This window comes from Symphalangus syndactylus, chromosome 7 (genome assembly GCF_028878055.3).
Source record: "Symphalangus syndactylus isolate Jambi chromosome 7, NHGRI_mSymSyn1-v2.1_pri, whole genome shotgun sequence".
Classification (NCBI taxonomy): domain Eukaryota; kingdom Metazoa; phylum Chordata; class Mammalia; order Primates; family Hylobatidae; genus Symphalangus; species Symphalangus syndactylus.
This window is the reverse complement of record NC_072429.2, coordinates 145,437,727-145,452,519: the sequence shown is the minus strand read 5'-3', so window position 1 is coordinate 145,452,519 and position 14,793 is coordinate 145,437,727.

Genomic DNA, 14,793 nt, shown 5'->3' with positions numbered 1-14,793 from the left:
TTTTCCACTATTACCCTCTTAGCGCTCCGAATGTCCACTTGCATTTTCTACAGAAAGAGTGTTCAGAACTGCGCAATCAAAAGTATGGTTTAACTCTGTTAGCTTAATGAACATATCAGAAATAAGTTTCACACAATGCTTCTGTGTAGTTTTTATTTGAAGATATTATTTTTCCCAATAGAGGCCTCTTAGCGCTCAGAATGTCCAATTGCAGTTTCTACAGAAAGAGTGTTTCAGAAAGGCTCAATCAAAAGTAAGGTTCAACTCTGTTAGTTGAATGCACAGAACAGAAAGAAGTTTCATACAATGCTTCTGTGTAGTTTATATTTGAACATATTCTTTTTTCCACTATTACCCACTAAGCGCTACGAATGTCCAGTTGCATTTTCTACAGACAGAGTGTTTCAAAACTGCTCAATCAAAAGTATGGTTTAACTCTGTTAGCTGAATGCTCAGATCAGAAAGAAGTTTCACAGAATGCTTCTGTGTAGTTTATATTTGAATATATTCCTTTTTCCACTAGTACTCTCTTAGCGCTCCAAATGTCCAGTTGCATTTTCTACAGAAAGAGTGTTCAGATCTGCTCAATCAAAAGTATGGTTTAACTCTGTTAGCTGAATGCACAGATCAGAAAGAAGTTTCACAGAATGATTCTGTGTAGTTTATATTTGGAGACATTCCTTTTTCCACTATTACCCTCTTAGCGCTCCGAATCTCCACTTGCATTTTCTACAGAAAGAGTGTTTCAGAACGGCTCAATCAAAACTAAGGTTCAACTCTTTTAGTTGAACAAACAGAACAGAAAGTAGTTTCACACAATTCTTCTGTGTAGTTTTTATTTGTAGACATTCTTTTTCCCAATATAGGCCTCCTAGCGCTCAGAATGTCCAATTGCAGTTTCTACAGAAAGAGTGTTTCAGAACGGCTCAATCAAAAGTAAGGTTCAACTCTGTTAGTTGAATGCACAGAACAGAAAGTAGTTTCATACAATGCTTCTGTGTAGTTTATATTTGAACATATTCTTTTTTCCACTATTACCCACTTAGCGCTACGAATGTCCAGTTGCATTTTCTACAGACAGAGTGTTTCAAAACTGCTCAATCAAAAGTATGGTTTAACTCTGTTAGCTGAATGCTCAGATCAGAAAGAAGTTTCACCGAATGATTCTGTGTAGTTTATATTTGAAGACTTTCCTTTTTCCACTATTACCCTCTTAGCGCTCCGAATCTCCACTTGCATTTTCTACAAAAAGAGTGTTTCATAACTGCTCAATCAAAAATATGCTTTATCTCTGTTAACTGAATTTTCAGATCAGAAATAAGTTTCACAGAATGCATCTGTGTAGTTTTTATTTGAAGATATTCTTTTTCCCAATGTAGGCCTGTTAGCGCTTAGCATGTCCAATTGCAGTTTCTACAGAAAGAGTGTTTCAGAACGGCTCAATCAAAAGTAAGGTTCAACTCTGTTAGCTGAATGCACCGAACAGTAAGAGTTTTCACAGAATGCTACTGTGTAGTTTATATTTGAATATATTCCTTTTTCCACTTTTACCCTCTTAGCGCTCCGAATGTCCACTTGCATTTTCTACAGAAAGAGTGTTCAGAACTGCTCAATCAAAAGTATGGTTTAACTCTGTTAGCTGAATGCACAGATCAGAAAGAAGTTTCACAGAATGATTCTGTGTAGTTTATATTTGGAGACATTCCTTTTTCCACTATTACCCTCTTAGCGCTCCGAATCTCCACTTGCATTTTCTACAGAAAGTGTGTTTCAGAACGGCTCAATCAAAACTAAGGTTCAACTCTTTTAGTTGAACAAACAGAACAGAAAGTAGTTTCACACAATTCTTCTGTGTAGTTTTTATTTGTAGACATTCTTTTTCCCAATATAGGCCTCCTAGCGCTCAGAATGTCCAATTGCAGTTTCTACAGAAAGAGTGTTTCAGAACGGCTCAATCAAAAGTAAGGTTCAACTCTGTTAGTTGAATGCACAGAACAGAAAGTAGTTTCATACAATGCTTCTGTGTAGTTTATATTTGAACATATTCTTTTTTCCACTATTACCCACTTAGCGCTACGAATGTCCAGTTGCATTTTCTACAGACAGAGTGTTTCAAAACTGCTCAATCAAAAGTATGGTTTAACTCTGTTAGCTGAATGCTCAGATCAGAAAGAAGTTTCACAGAATGCTTCTGTGTAGTTTATATTTGAATATATTCCTTTTTCCACTACTACGCTCTTAGCGCTCCAAATGTCCAGTTGCATTTTCTACAGAAAGAGTGTTCAGATCTGCTCAATCAAAAGTATGGTTTAACTCTGTTAGCTGAATGCACAGATCAGAAAGTAGTTTCACCGAATGATTCCGTGTAGTTTATATTTGAAGACATTCCTTTTTCCACTATTACCCTCTTAGCGCTCCGAATCTCCACTTGCATTTTCTACAAAAAGAGTGTTTCATAACTGCTCAATCAAAAATATGTTTTATCTCTGTTAACTGAATTTACAGATCAGAAATAAGTTTCACAGAATGCATCGGTGTAGTTTTTATTTGAAGATATTATTTTTCCCAATGTAGGCTTCTTAGCGCTTAGCATGTCCAATTGCAGTTTCTACAGAAAGAGTGTTTCAGAACGGCTGAATCAAAAGTAAGGTTCAACCCTGTTAGTTGAATGCACAGAACAGAAAGAATTTTCAAAGAATGCTACTGTGTAGTTTATATTTGAATATATTCCTTTTTCCACTATTACCCTCTTAGCGCTCCGAATGTCCACTTGCATTTTCTACAGAAAGAGTGTTCGGAACTGCGCAATCAAAAGTATGGTTTAACTCTGTTAGCTTAATGAACATATCAGAAATAAGTTTCACACAATGCTTCTGTGTAGTTTTTATTTGAAGTTATTATTTTTCCCAAAATAGGCCTCTTAGCGCTCAGAATGTCCAATTGCAGTTTCTACAGAAAGAGTGTTTCAGAAAGGCTCAATCAAAAGTAAAGTTCAAGTCTGTTAATTGAATGCACAGAACAGAAAGAAGTTTCATACAATGCTTCTGTGTAGTTTATATTTGAACATATTCTTTTTTCCACTCTTACCCACTTAGCGCTACGAATGTCCAGTTGCATTTTCTACAGACAGAGTGTTTCAAAACTGCTCAATCAAAAGTATGGTTTAACTCTGTTAGCTGAATGCTCAGATCAGAAAGAAGTTTCACAGAATGCTTCTGTGTAGTTTATATTTGAATATATTCCTTTTTCCACTACTACTCTCTTAGCGCTCCAAATGTCCAGTTGCATTTTCTACAGAAAGAGTGTTCAGATCTGCTCTATCAAAAGTATGTTTTAACTCTGTTAGCTGAATGCACAGATCAGAAAGAAGTTTCACAGAATGATTCTGTGTAGTTTATATTTGGAGACATTCCTTTTTCCACTATTACCCTCTTAGCGCTCCGAATCTCCACTTGCATTTTCTACAGAAAGAGTGTCTCAGAACGGCTCAATCAAAACTAAGGTTCAACTCTTTTAGTTGAACAAAGAGAACAGAAAGAAGTTTCACACAATTCTTCTCTGTAGTTTTTATTTGTAGACATTCTTTTTCCCAATATAGGCCTCCTAGCGCTCAGAATGTCCAATTGCAGTTTCTACAGAAAGAGTGTTTCAGAACGGCTCCATCAAAAGTAAAGTTCAACTCTGTTAGTTGAATGCACAGAACAGAAAGAAGTTTCATACAATGCTTCTGTGTAGTTTATATTTGAACATATTCTTTTTTCCACTATTACCCACTTAGCGCTACGAATGTCCAGTTGCATTTTCTACAGACAGAGTGTTTCAAAACTGCTCAATCAAAAGTATGGTTTAACTCTGTTAGCTGAATGCTCAGATCAGAAAGAAGTTTCACCGAATGATTCTGTGTAGTTTATATTTGAAGACATTCCTTTTTCCACTATTACCCTCTTAGCGCTCCGAATCTCCACTTGCATTTTCTACAAAAAGAGTGTTTCATAACTGCTCAATCAAAAATATGCTTTATCTCTGTTAACTGAATTTTCAGATCAGAAATAAGTTTCACAGAATGCATCTGTGTAGTTTTTATTTGAAGATATTCTTTTTCCCAATGTAGGCCTGTTAGCGCTTAGCATGTCCATTTGCAGTTTCTACAGAAAGAGTGTTTCAGAACGGCTCAATCAAAAGTAAGGTTCAACTCTGTTAGCTGAATGCACCGAACAGTAAGAGTTTTCACAGAATGCTACTGTGTAGTTTATATTTGAATATATTCCTTTTTCCACTATTACCCTCTTAGCGCTCCGAATGTCCACTTGCATTTTCTACAGAAAGAGTGTTCAGATCTGCTCAATCAAAAGTATGGTTTAACTCTGTTAGCTGAATGCACAGATCAGAAAGAAGTTTCACAGAATGATTCTGTGTAGTTTATATTTGGAGACATTCCTTTTTCCACTATTACCCTCTTAGCGCTCCGAATCTCCACTTGCATTTTCTACAGAAAGAGTGTTTCAGAACGGCTCAATCAAAACTATGGTTCAACTCTTTTAGTTGAACAAACAGAACAGAAAGAAGTTTCACACAATTCTTCTGTGTAGTTTTTATTTGTAGACATTCTTTTTCCCAATATAGGCCTCCTAGCCCTCAGAATGTCCAATTGCAGTTTCTACAGAAAGAGTGTTTCAGAACGGCTCAATCAAAAGTAAGGTTCAACTCTGTTAGTTGAATGCACAGAACAGAAAGAAGTTTCATACAATGCTTCTGTGTAGTTTATATTTGAACATATTCTTTTTTCCACTATTACCCACTTAGCGCTACGAATGTCCAGTTGCATTTTCTACAGACAGAGTGTTTCAAAACTGCTCAATCAAAAGTATGGTTTAACTCTGTTAGCTGAATGCTCAGATCAGAAAGAAGTTTCACACAATGCTTCTGTGTAGTTTATATTTGAATATTTTCCTTTTTCCACTACTACTCTCTTAGCGCTCCAAATGTCCAGTTGCATTTTCTACAGAAAGAGTGTTCAGATCTGCTCAATCAAAAGTATGGTTTAACTCTGTTAGCTGAATGCACAGACCAGAAAGAAGTTTCACCGAATGATTCTGTGTAGTTTATATTTGAAGACATTCCTTTTTCCACTATTACCCTCTTAGCGCTCCGAATCTCCACTTGCATTTTCTACAAAAAGAGTGTTTCATAACTGCTCAATCAAAAATATGTTTTATCTCTGTTAACTGAATTTACAGATCAGAAATAAGTTTCACAGAATGCATCTGTGTAGTTTTTATTTGAAGATATTCTTTTTCCCAATGTAGGCCTCTTAGCGCTTAGCATGTCCAATTGCAGTTTCTACAGAAAGAGTGTTTCAGAACGGCTCAATCAAAAGTAAGGTTCAACTCTGTTAGTTGAATGCACAGAACAGAAAGAATTTTCACAGAATGCTACTGTGTAGTTTATATTTGAATATATTCCTTTTTCCACTATTACCCTCTTAGCGCTCCGAATGTCCACTTGCATTTTCTACAGAAAGAGTGTTCAGAACTGCGCAATCAAAAGTATGGTTTAACTCTGTTAGCTTAATGAACGTATCAGAAATAAGTTTCACACAATGCTTCTGTGTAGTTTTTATTTGTAGATATTCTTTTTCCCAATATAGGCCTCTTAGCGCTCAGAATGTCCAATTGCACTTTCTACAGAAAGAGTGTTTCAGAACGGCTCAATCAAAAGTAAGGTTCAACCCTGGTAGTTGAATGCACAGAACAGAAAGAAGTTTCACAGAATGCTTCTGTGTAGTTGATATTTGAATATATTCCTTTTTCCACTATTACCCTCTTTGCGCTCCGAATGTCCACTTGCACATTCTACAGAAAGAGTGTTCTGAACTGCGCAATCAAAAGTATGGTTTAACTCTGTTAGCTGAATGCATATATCAGACATAAGTTTCAAACAATGCTTCTGTGTAGTTTTTATTTGAAGATATTATTTTCCCAATATAGGCCTCTTAGCGCTCAGAATGTCCAATTGCAGTTTCTACAGCAAGAGTGTTTCAGAACGGCTCAATCAAATGTAAGGTTCAACTTTCTTAGTTGAATGCACAGAACAGAAAGAAGTTTCACAGAATGCTTCTGTGTAGTATTTAGTTGAAGATACTCCTTTTTGGACTATTACCCACTTAGCGCTTTGAATATCCACTGGCAGTTTCTACACAAAGAGTGTTTCAGAACTGCTCCTTCAAAAGTAAGGCTCAACTCTGTTAGTTGAATGCGGAGAACAGAAAGGGGTTTCAGAGAATGCTTCTGTGTAGTTTTTAATTGGAGATATTCCTTTTTCCTCTATTACAATCTTAGCGCTCCGAATGTCCACTTGCATTTTCTACAAAAAGAGTGTTTCATAACTGCTCAATCAAAAATATGGTTTAGCTCTGTTAACTGAATTTACAGATCAGAAATAAGTTTCACAGAATGCATCTGTGTAGTTTTCATTTGAAGATATTCTTTTTCCCAATATAGGCCTCTTAGCGCTTAGAATGTCCAATTGCAGTTTCTACAGAAAGAGTGTTTCAGAACGGCTCAATCAAAAGTAAGGTTCAACTCTGTTAGCTGAATGCACAGAACAGAAAGAAGTTTCACAGAATGCTGCTGTGTAGTTTATATTTGAATATATTCCTTTTTCCACTATTACCCTCTTAGTGCTCCGAATGTCCACTTGCATTTTCTACAGAAAGAGTGTTCGGCACTGCGCAATCAAAAGTATGGTTTAACTCTGTTAGCTGAATGCACATATCAGAAATAAGTTTCACACAATGCTTCTGTGTAGTTTTTATTTGAAGATATTATTTTTCCCAATATAGGCCTCTTAGCACTCAGAATGTCCAATTGCAGTTTCTACAGAAAGAGTGTTTCAGAACGGCTCAATCAAAAGTAAGGTTCAACTCTGTTAGTTGAATGCACAGAACAGAAAGAAGTTTCATACAATGCTTCTGTGTAGTTTATATTTGAACATATTCTTTTTTCCACTATTACCCACTTAGCGCTACGAATGTCCAGTTGCATTTTCTACAGACAGAGTGTTTCAAAACTGCTCAATCAAAAGGATGGTTTAACTCTGTTAGCTGAATGCTCAGATCAGAAAAAGTTTCACAGAATGCTTCTGTGTAGTTTATATTTGAATATATTCTTTTTCCACTACTACCCTCTTAGCGCTCCAAATGTCCAGTTGCATTTTCTACAGAAAGAGTGTTCAGATCTGCTCAATCAAAAGTATGGTTTAACTCTGTTAGCTGAATGCACAGATCAGAAAGAAGTTTCACAGAATGATTCAGTGTAGTTTATATTTGAAGACATTCCTTTTTCCACTATTACCCTCTTAGCGCTCCAAATCTCCACTTGCATTTTCTACAGAAAGAGTGTTTCAGAACGTCTCAATCAATACTAAGGTTCAAATCTCTTAGTTGAATGCACAGAACAGAATGTAGTTTCACAGATTGCTTCTGTGTAGTTTGTATTTGAAGATATTCCTTTTTCCACTGTTACCCTCTTAGAGCTCAGAATGTCCACTTGCATTTTCTACAGAAAGTGTGTTCAGAACTGCTCTATCAAAAGTATGTTTTAACTCTTTAGGTGAATGCACAGATCAGAAATAAGTTTCACAGAATTTTTCTGTGTAGTTTATATTTGAAGATATTCCATTTTCCACGATTACCCACTTAGCGCTCTGAATGTCCAGTTGCATTTTCTACAGAAAGAGTGTTTCAGAACTGCTCAATCAAAAGTATGGTTTAACTCTGTTAGCTGAATGCACAGATCAGAAAGAAGTTTCACAGAATGCTGCTGTGTAGTGTTTATATGAAGTTATTCTTTTTACCAATGTAGGCCTCTTAGCGCACAGAATGTCCAATTGCAGTTTCTACAGAGAGAGTGTTTCAGAAAGGCTCAATCAAAAGTAAGGTTCAACTCTTTTAGTTGAATGAACAGAACAGAAAGAAGTTTCAGAGAATGATTCTGTGTAGTTTATATTTGAAGATATTCCTTTTTCCACTATTACCTTCTAAGCTCTCCTAATGTCCACTTGCATTTTCTACAGAAAGTGTGTTTCCGAACTGCTCAATCAAAAGTATGGTTTAACTCTGTTAGCTGAATGCACCGATCAGTACAAAGTTTCACAGAATGTTTCTGTGTAGTTTTTATTTGAAGATAGTCCTTTCCCAAATATAGGCCTCTTAGCGCTCCGAATATCCAATTTCAGTTTCTACAGAAAAAGTGTTTCAGAACGCCTCAATGAAAAGTAGGGTTCAACTCTTTTAGTTGAATTCACAGAACGGAAAGAAGTTTCACAGAATGCTTCTGTGTAGTATTTATTTGAAGGTATTCCTTTTTCCACCAGTAACCTCTTAGCGCTCCAAATGTCCAGTTGCATTTTCTACAGAAGGAGTGTTCAGAACTGCTCAATCATAAGTGTGGTTTAACCCTGTTAGGTGAATGCACAGATCAGAAAGAAGTTTCACAGAATTCTTCAGTGTAGTTTATATTTGAAGATATTCCATTTTCCACTATTACCCACTTAGCGCTCTGAATCTCCAGTTGCATTTTTACAGAAAGAGTGTTTCAGAACTGCTCAGTCAAAAGAATGGTTTAACTCTGTTAGCTGAATGCACAGAACAGAAAGAAGTTTCACAGAATGCTGCGGTGTAATGTTTATATGAAGATATTCTTTTTACCAATATAGGCCTCTTAGCGCTCAGAATATCCAATTGCAATTTCTACAGAAAGAGAGTTTCAGAAAGGCTCAATCAAAAGTAAGGTTCAACCCTGTTAGTTGAATGCACAGAACAGAAATTAGTTTCACAGAATGCTTCTGTGTAGTTTATATTTGAATATATTACTTTTTCCACTACTACCCTCTTAGCGCTCCAAATGTCCAGTTGCATTTTCTACAGAAAGTGTGTTCAGAACTGCTCAATCAAATGTATGATTTAACTCTCTTAGCTGAATGCACAGATTAGAAAGAAGTTGCACAGAATGCTTCTGTGTAGTTTTTATTTGAAGATATACTTTTTCCCAATATAGGCCTCTTAGTGCTCAGATTGTCCAATTGCAGTTTCTACAGAAAGAGTGTTTCAGAATGGCTCTTTCAATAGTAAGGTTCAACTCTGCTATTTCAATGCACAGAACAGAAAGTAGTTTCACAGAATGCTTCTCTGTAGTTCATATTTGACGATATTACTTTTTCCACTATTACCCTCTTAGAGCTCGGAATGTCCACTTGCATTTTCTACAGAAAGAGTGTTCAGAACTGCTCCATCAAAAGTATGGTTTAACTCTGTTAGTTGAATGCACAGATCAGAAAGAAGTTTCACAGAATTCTTCTGTGTAGTTTTTATTTGAAGATATTCCTTTTTCCAATATAGGTCTCTTAGCGCTCAGAATGTCCAATTGCAGTATCTACAGAAAGAGAGTTTCAGAACTGCTCAATCAAAAGTAAGGTTCAATACTGTTAGTTGAATGCACGGAACAGAAAGAAGTTTCAGAGAATGCTTCTGTGTAGTTTATATTTGAAGATATTCCTTTTTCCACTATTACCCTCTTAGCGCTCCGAATCACCACTTGCATTTTCTACAGAAAGAGTGTTTCAGAACGGCTCAATCAAAAGTAAGGTTGAACTCGTTTAGTTGAATGCACAGAACAGAAAGAAGTTTCACAGAATGCTTCTGTGTAGTATTTAGTTATAGATATTCCTTTTTCGACTATTACCCTCTTAGCGTTCCGAATGTCCACTGGCAGTTTCTACACAAAGAGTGTTTCAGAACAGCTCCTTCAAAGTAAGGCTCAAATCTGTTAGTTGAATGCAGAGAACAGAAAGGAGTTTCAGAGAATACTTCTGTGTAGTTTTAATTTGGGGATATTCCTTTTTCCACTAATACAATTTTAGCGCTCCGAATGTCCACTTGCGTTTTCTACAGAAAGAGTGTCTCATAACTTCTCAATCAAAAGTATGGTTTAACTCTGTTAGCTGAATGCACAGATCAGAAATAAGTTTCACAGAATTCTTCTGAGTAGTTTTTATTTGGAGATATACTTTTTCCCAATATAGGCCACTTAGCGCTCAGAATGTCCAATTGCCGTTTCTACAAAATGAGTGTTTCAGAAGGCTCAATCAAAAGTAAGGTTCAACTCTGTTAGTTGAATGCACAGAACAGAAAGAAGTTTCACAGAATGCTTCTGTGTAGTTTATATTTGAATGTATTCCTTTTTCCACTATTACCATCTTAGCGCTCCGAATGTCCACTTGCATTTTCTACAGAAAGAGAGTTTCAGAAAGGCTCAATCAAAAGTAAGGTTCAACTCTGTTACTTGAATGCACAGAACAGCAAGAAGTTTCACAGAATGCTTCTGTGTAGTTTATATTTGAATATATTCCTTTTTCCAGTATTACCCTCTTAGTGCTCCGAATGTCCACTTGCATTTTCTACAGAAAGTGTGTTCTGAACGGCTCAATAAAAAGTATGGTTTTACTCTGTTATTTGAATGCACATATCAGAAATAAGTTTCACAGAATCCTTCCGTGTAGTATTTTGTTGAAGATATTCCTTTTTCGACTATTATCCTCTTAGCTCTCCGAATGTCCAATTTCAGTTTCTAAACAAAGAGTGTTTCAGAACTGCTCCTTCAAAAGTAGGGCTCAACTCTGTTAGTTGAATGCAGAGAACAGAAAGGAGTTTCACAGAATGCCTCTGTGTAGTTTATATTTGAATATATTCCCTTTTTCAGTATTACCCTCAGCGCTCCGAATGTCCACTTGCATTTTCTACAGAAAGAGTGTTCAGAACTGCTCAATCCAAAGTATGGTTTAACTCTGTTAGCTGAATGCACAGATCAGAAAGAATTTTCACAGAATGCTTCTGTGTACTTTTTATTTGAAGATATTCCTTTCTCCAATATAGGAGTCTTAGCGCTCAGAATGTCCAATTGCAGTATCTACAGAAAGAGTGTTTCTGAACTGCTTAATCAAATGTAAGGTTCAACTCTGTTAGTTGAATGAACGGAACAGAAAGAAGTTTCATAGAATGCTTCTGTGTAGTTTATATTTGAAGATGTTCCTTTTTCCACTATTACCTTCTAAGCGCTCCGAATGTCCACTTGCATTTTCTACAGAATGAGTGTTTCCGAACTGCTCAATCAAAAGTATGGTTTAATTCTGTTAGCTGAATGCACAGATCAGTACGAAGTTTCACGGAATGCTTCTGTGTAGTTTTTATTTGAAGATAGTCCTTTTTCCAATATAGGCCTCTTAGCGCTCAGAATATCCAATTGCAGTTTCTACAGAAAGAGTGTTTCAGAATGGCTCAATCAAAAGTAGGGTTCAACTCATTTAGTTGAATGCACAGAACAGAGAGTAGTTTCACAGAATGCTTCTGTGTAGTATTTATTTGAAGATATTCCTTTTTCCACTATTACCCTCTTAGCGCTCCGAATGTCCACTTGCAGTTTCTACAGAAAGAGTGTTTCACGACTGCTCCTTCAAAAATAAGGCTCAACCCTGTTAGTTGAAAGCAGAGAACAGAAACAAGTTTCAGAGAATGCCTCTTTGTAGTTTTTATTTGAAGATATTCCTTTTTCCACAATTACCATCTTAGTGCACCGAATGACCACTTGCATTTTCTACAGAAAGAGTGTTTCAGAACTGCTAAATCAAAAGTATCGTTTAACTCTGTTAGCTGAATGCACAGATAAGAAAGAAGTTTCACAGAATGCATCTGTGTAGTTTTTATTTGAAGATATTCTTTATCCCAATATAGGCATCATAGCGCTCAGTATGTTAAATTGCAGTTTCTACAGAAAGAGTGTTTCAGAACGGCTGAATCAAAAGTAAGGTTCAACTCTGTTAGTTGAATGCACAGAACAAAAAGAAGTTTCACAGAATGCTTCTGAGTAGTTTATATTTGAATATATTCCTTTTTGCACTATTACCCTCTTAGCGCTCCGAATGTCCACTTGCATTTTCTACATAAAGACTGTTCAGAACGGCTCAATCAAAAATATGGTTTCACTCTGTTAGTTATATGCACATATCAGAAATAAGTTTCAGAGAAGGCTTCTGTGTAGTATTTAGTTGAAGATATTCCTTTTTCGAATATTACCCTCTTAGCGCTCCGAATGTCCACTGGCAGTTTCTACACAAAGTGTTTTTCAGAACTGCTCCTTCAAAAGTAGTGCTCAACACTGTAAGTTGAATGCAGAGAACAGAAAGAAGCTTCACAGAATGCTTCTGTGTAGTTTATATTTGAATATATTCCTTTTTTCAGTATTACCCTCTTAGTGCTCCGAATGTCCACCTGCATTTTCTACAAAAAGAGTGTTCAGAACTGCTCAATCAAAAGTTTGTGTATCTCTGTTAGCTGAATGCACATATCAGTACGAAGTTTCACAGAATGCTTCTGTGTAGTTTTTATTTGAAGATAGTCCTTTTTCAAATATAGGCCTCTTAGCGCTCCAAATATCCAATTGCAGTTTCTACAGAAAGAGTGTTTCAGAACGGCAAAATGAAAAGTAGGGTTCAACACTTTTAGTTGAATTCACAGAACAGAAAGTAGTTTCACAGATTGCTTCTGTGTAGTATTTATTTGAAGGTATTCCTTTTTCCACTATTACCCTAGTAGCGCTCGGAATGTCCACTTGCAGTTTCTACAGAAAGTGTGTTTCAGGGCTGCTCCTTCAAAAATAAGGCTCAACTCTGTTAGTTGAATGCAGAGAACAGAAAGAAGTTTCAGAGAATGCCTCTGTGTAGTTTTTATTTGAAGATATTCCTTTTTCCACAATTACCAACTTAGCACACCGAATGTCCACTTGCATTTTCTACAGAAAGAGTGTTTCAGAACTGCTTAATCAAATGTATCGTTTAATTCTGTTAGCTGAATGCACAGAACAGAAAGAAGTTTCAGAGAATGCATCTCTGTAGTTTTTATTTGAAGATATTATTTTTCTCAATATAGGCCTCTTAGCGTTCAGAAATCCAATTACAGTTTCTACAGAAAGAGTGTTTCAGAACTGCTCAATCAAAATTAAGGTTCAACTCTGTTAGTTGAATGCACAGAACAGAATGTAGTTTCACAGATTGCTTCTGTGTAGTTTATATTTGAAGATATTCCTTTTTCCACTGTTACCCTCTTAGATCTCCGAATGTCCACTTGCATTTTCTACAGAAAGTGTGTTCAGAACTGCTCTATCAAAAGTATGGTTTAACTCTGTTAGGTGAATGCACAGATCAGAAATAAGTTTCACAGAATTCTTCTGTGTAGTTTATATTTGAAGATATTCCATTTTCCACTATTACCCACTTAGCGCTCTGAATGTCCAATTGCATTTTCTACAGAAAGAGTGTTTCAGAACTGCTCAATCAAAAGTATGGTTTAACTCTGTTAGCTGAATGCACAGATCAGAAAGAAGTTTCACAGAATGCTGCTGTGTAGTGTTTATATGAAGATATTCTTTTTACCAATATAGGCCTCTTAGCGCTCAGAATGTCCAATTGCAGTTTCTACAGAAAGAGTGTTTCAGAAAGGCTCAATCAAAAGTAAGGTTCAACTATGTTAGTTGAATGCACAGAACAGAAAGAAGTTTCACAGAATGCTTCTGTGTAGTTTATATTGGAATATATTCCTTTTTGCACTACTACCCTCTTAGCGCTCCAAATGTCCAGTTGCATTTTCTACAGAAAGAGTGTTCAGAACTGATCAATCAAATGTATGATTTAACTCTGTTAGCTGAATGCACAGATCAGAAAAAGTTTCACAGAATGCTTCTGTGTAGTTTTTATTTGAAGATATTCTTTTTCCCAATATAGGCCTCTTATCGCTCAGATTGTCCAATTGAATTTTCTACAGAAAGAGTGTTTCAGAATGGCTCAATCAAAAGTAAGGTTCAACTCTGTTATTTGAATGCACAGAACAGAAAGTAGTTTCACAGAATGCCTGTCTGTAGTTCTTATTTGACGATATTACTTTTTCCACTATTACCCTCTTAGAGCTCCGAATGTCCACTTGCATTTTCTACAGAAAGAGTGTTCAGAACTGCTCAATCAAAAGTATGGTTTAACTCTGTTAGTTGAATGCACAGATCAGAAAGAAGTTTCACAGAATTCTTCTGTGTAGTTTTTATTTGAACATATTCCTTTTTCCAATATAGGACTCTTAGCGCTCAGAATTTCCAATTGCAGTATCTACAGAAAGAGAGTTTCAGAACTGGTCAATCAAAAGTAAGGTTCAATATTGTTAGTTGAATGCAAGGAACAGAAAGAAGTTTTACAGAATGCTTCTGTGTAGTTTATATTTGAAGATACTCCTTTTTCCACTATTACCCTCTTAGCGCTCCGAATCACCACTTGCATTTTCTACAGAAAGAGTGTTTCAGAACGGCTCAATCAAAAGTAAGGTTCAACTCTTTTAGTTGAATGCACAGAACAGAAAGAAGTTTCACAGAATGCTTCTGTTTAGTATTTAGTTGAAGATATTCCTTTTTCGACTATTACCCTCTTAGCGTTCCGCATATCCACTGGCAGTTTCTACACAAAGAGTGTTTCAGAACAGCACCTTCAAAAGTAAGGCTCAACTCTGTTAGTTTAATGCAGAGAACAGAAAGGAGTTTCAGAGAATGCTTCTGTGTAGTTTTTATTTGGGGATATTCCTTTTTCCACTATTACAATCTTAGAGCTCCTAATGTCCTCTTGCATTTCCTACAGAAACAGTGTTTAATAACTGCTCAATCAAAAGTGTGGTTTAACTCTGTTAGCTGAATGCACAGATCAGGA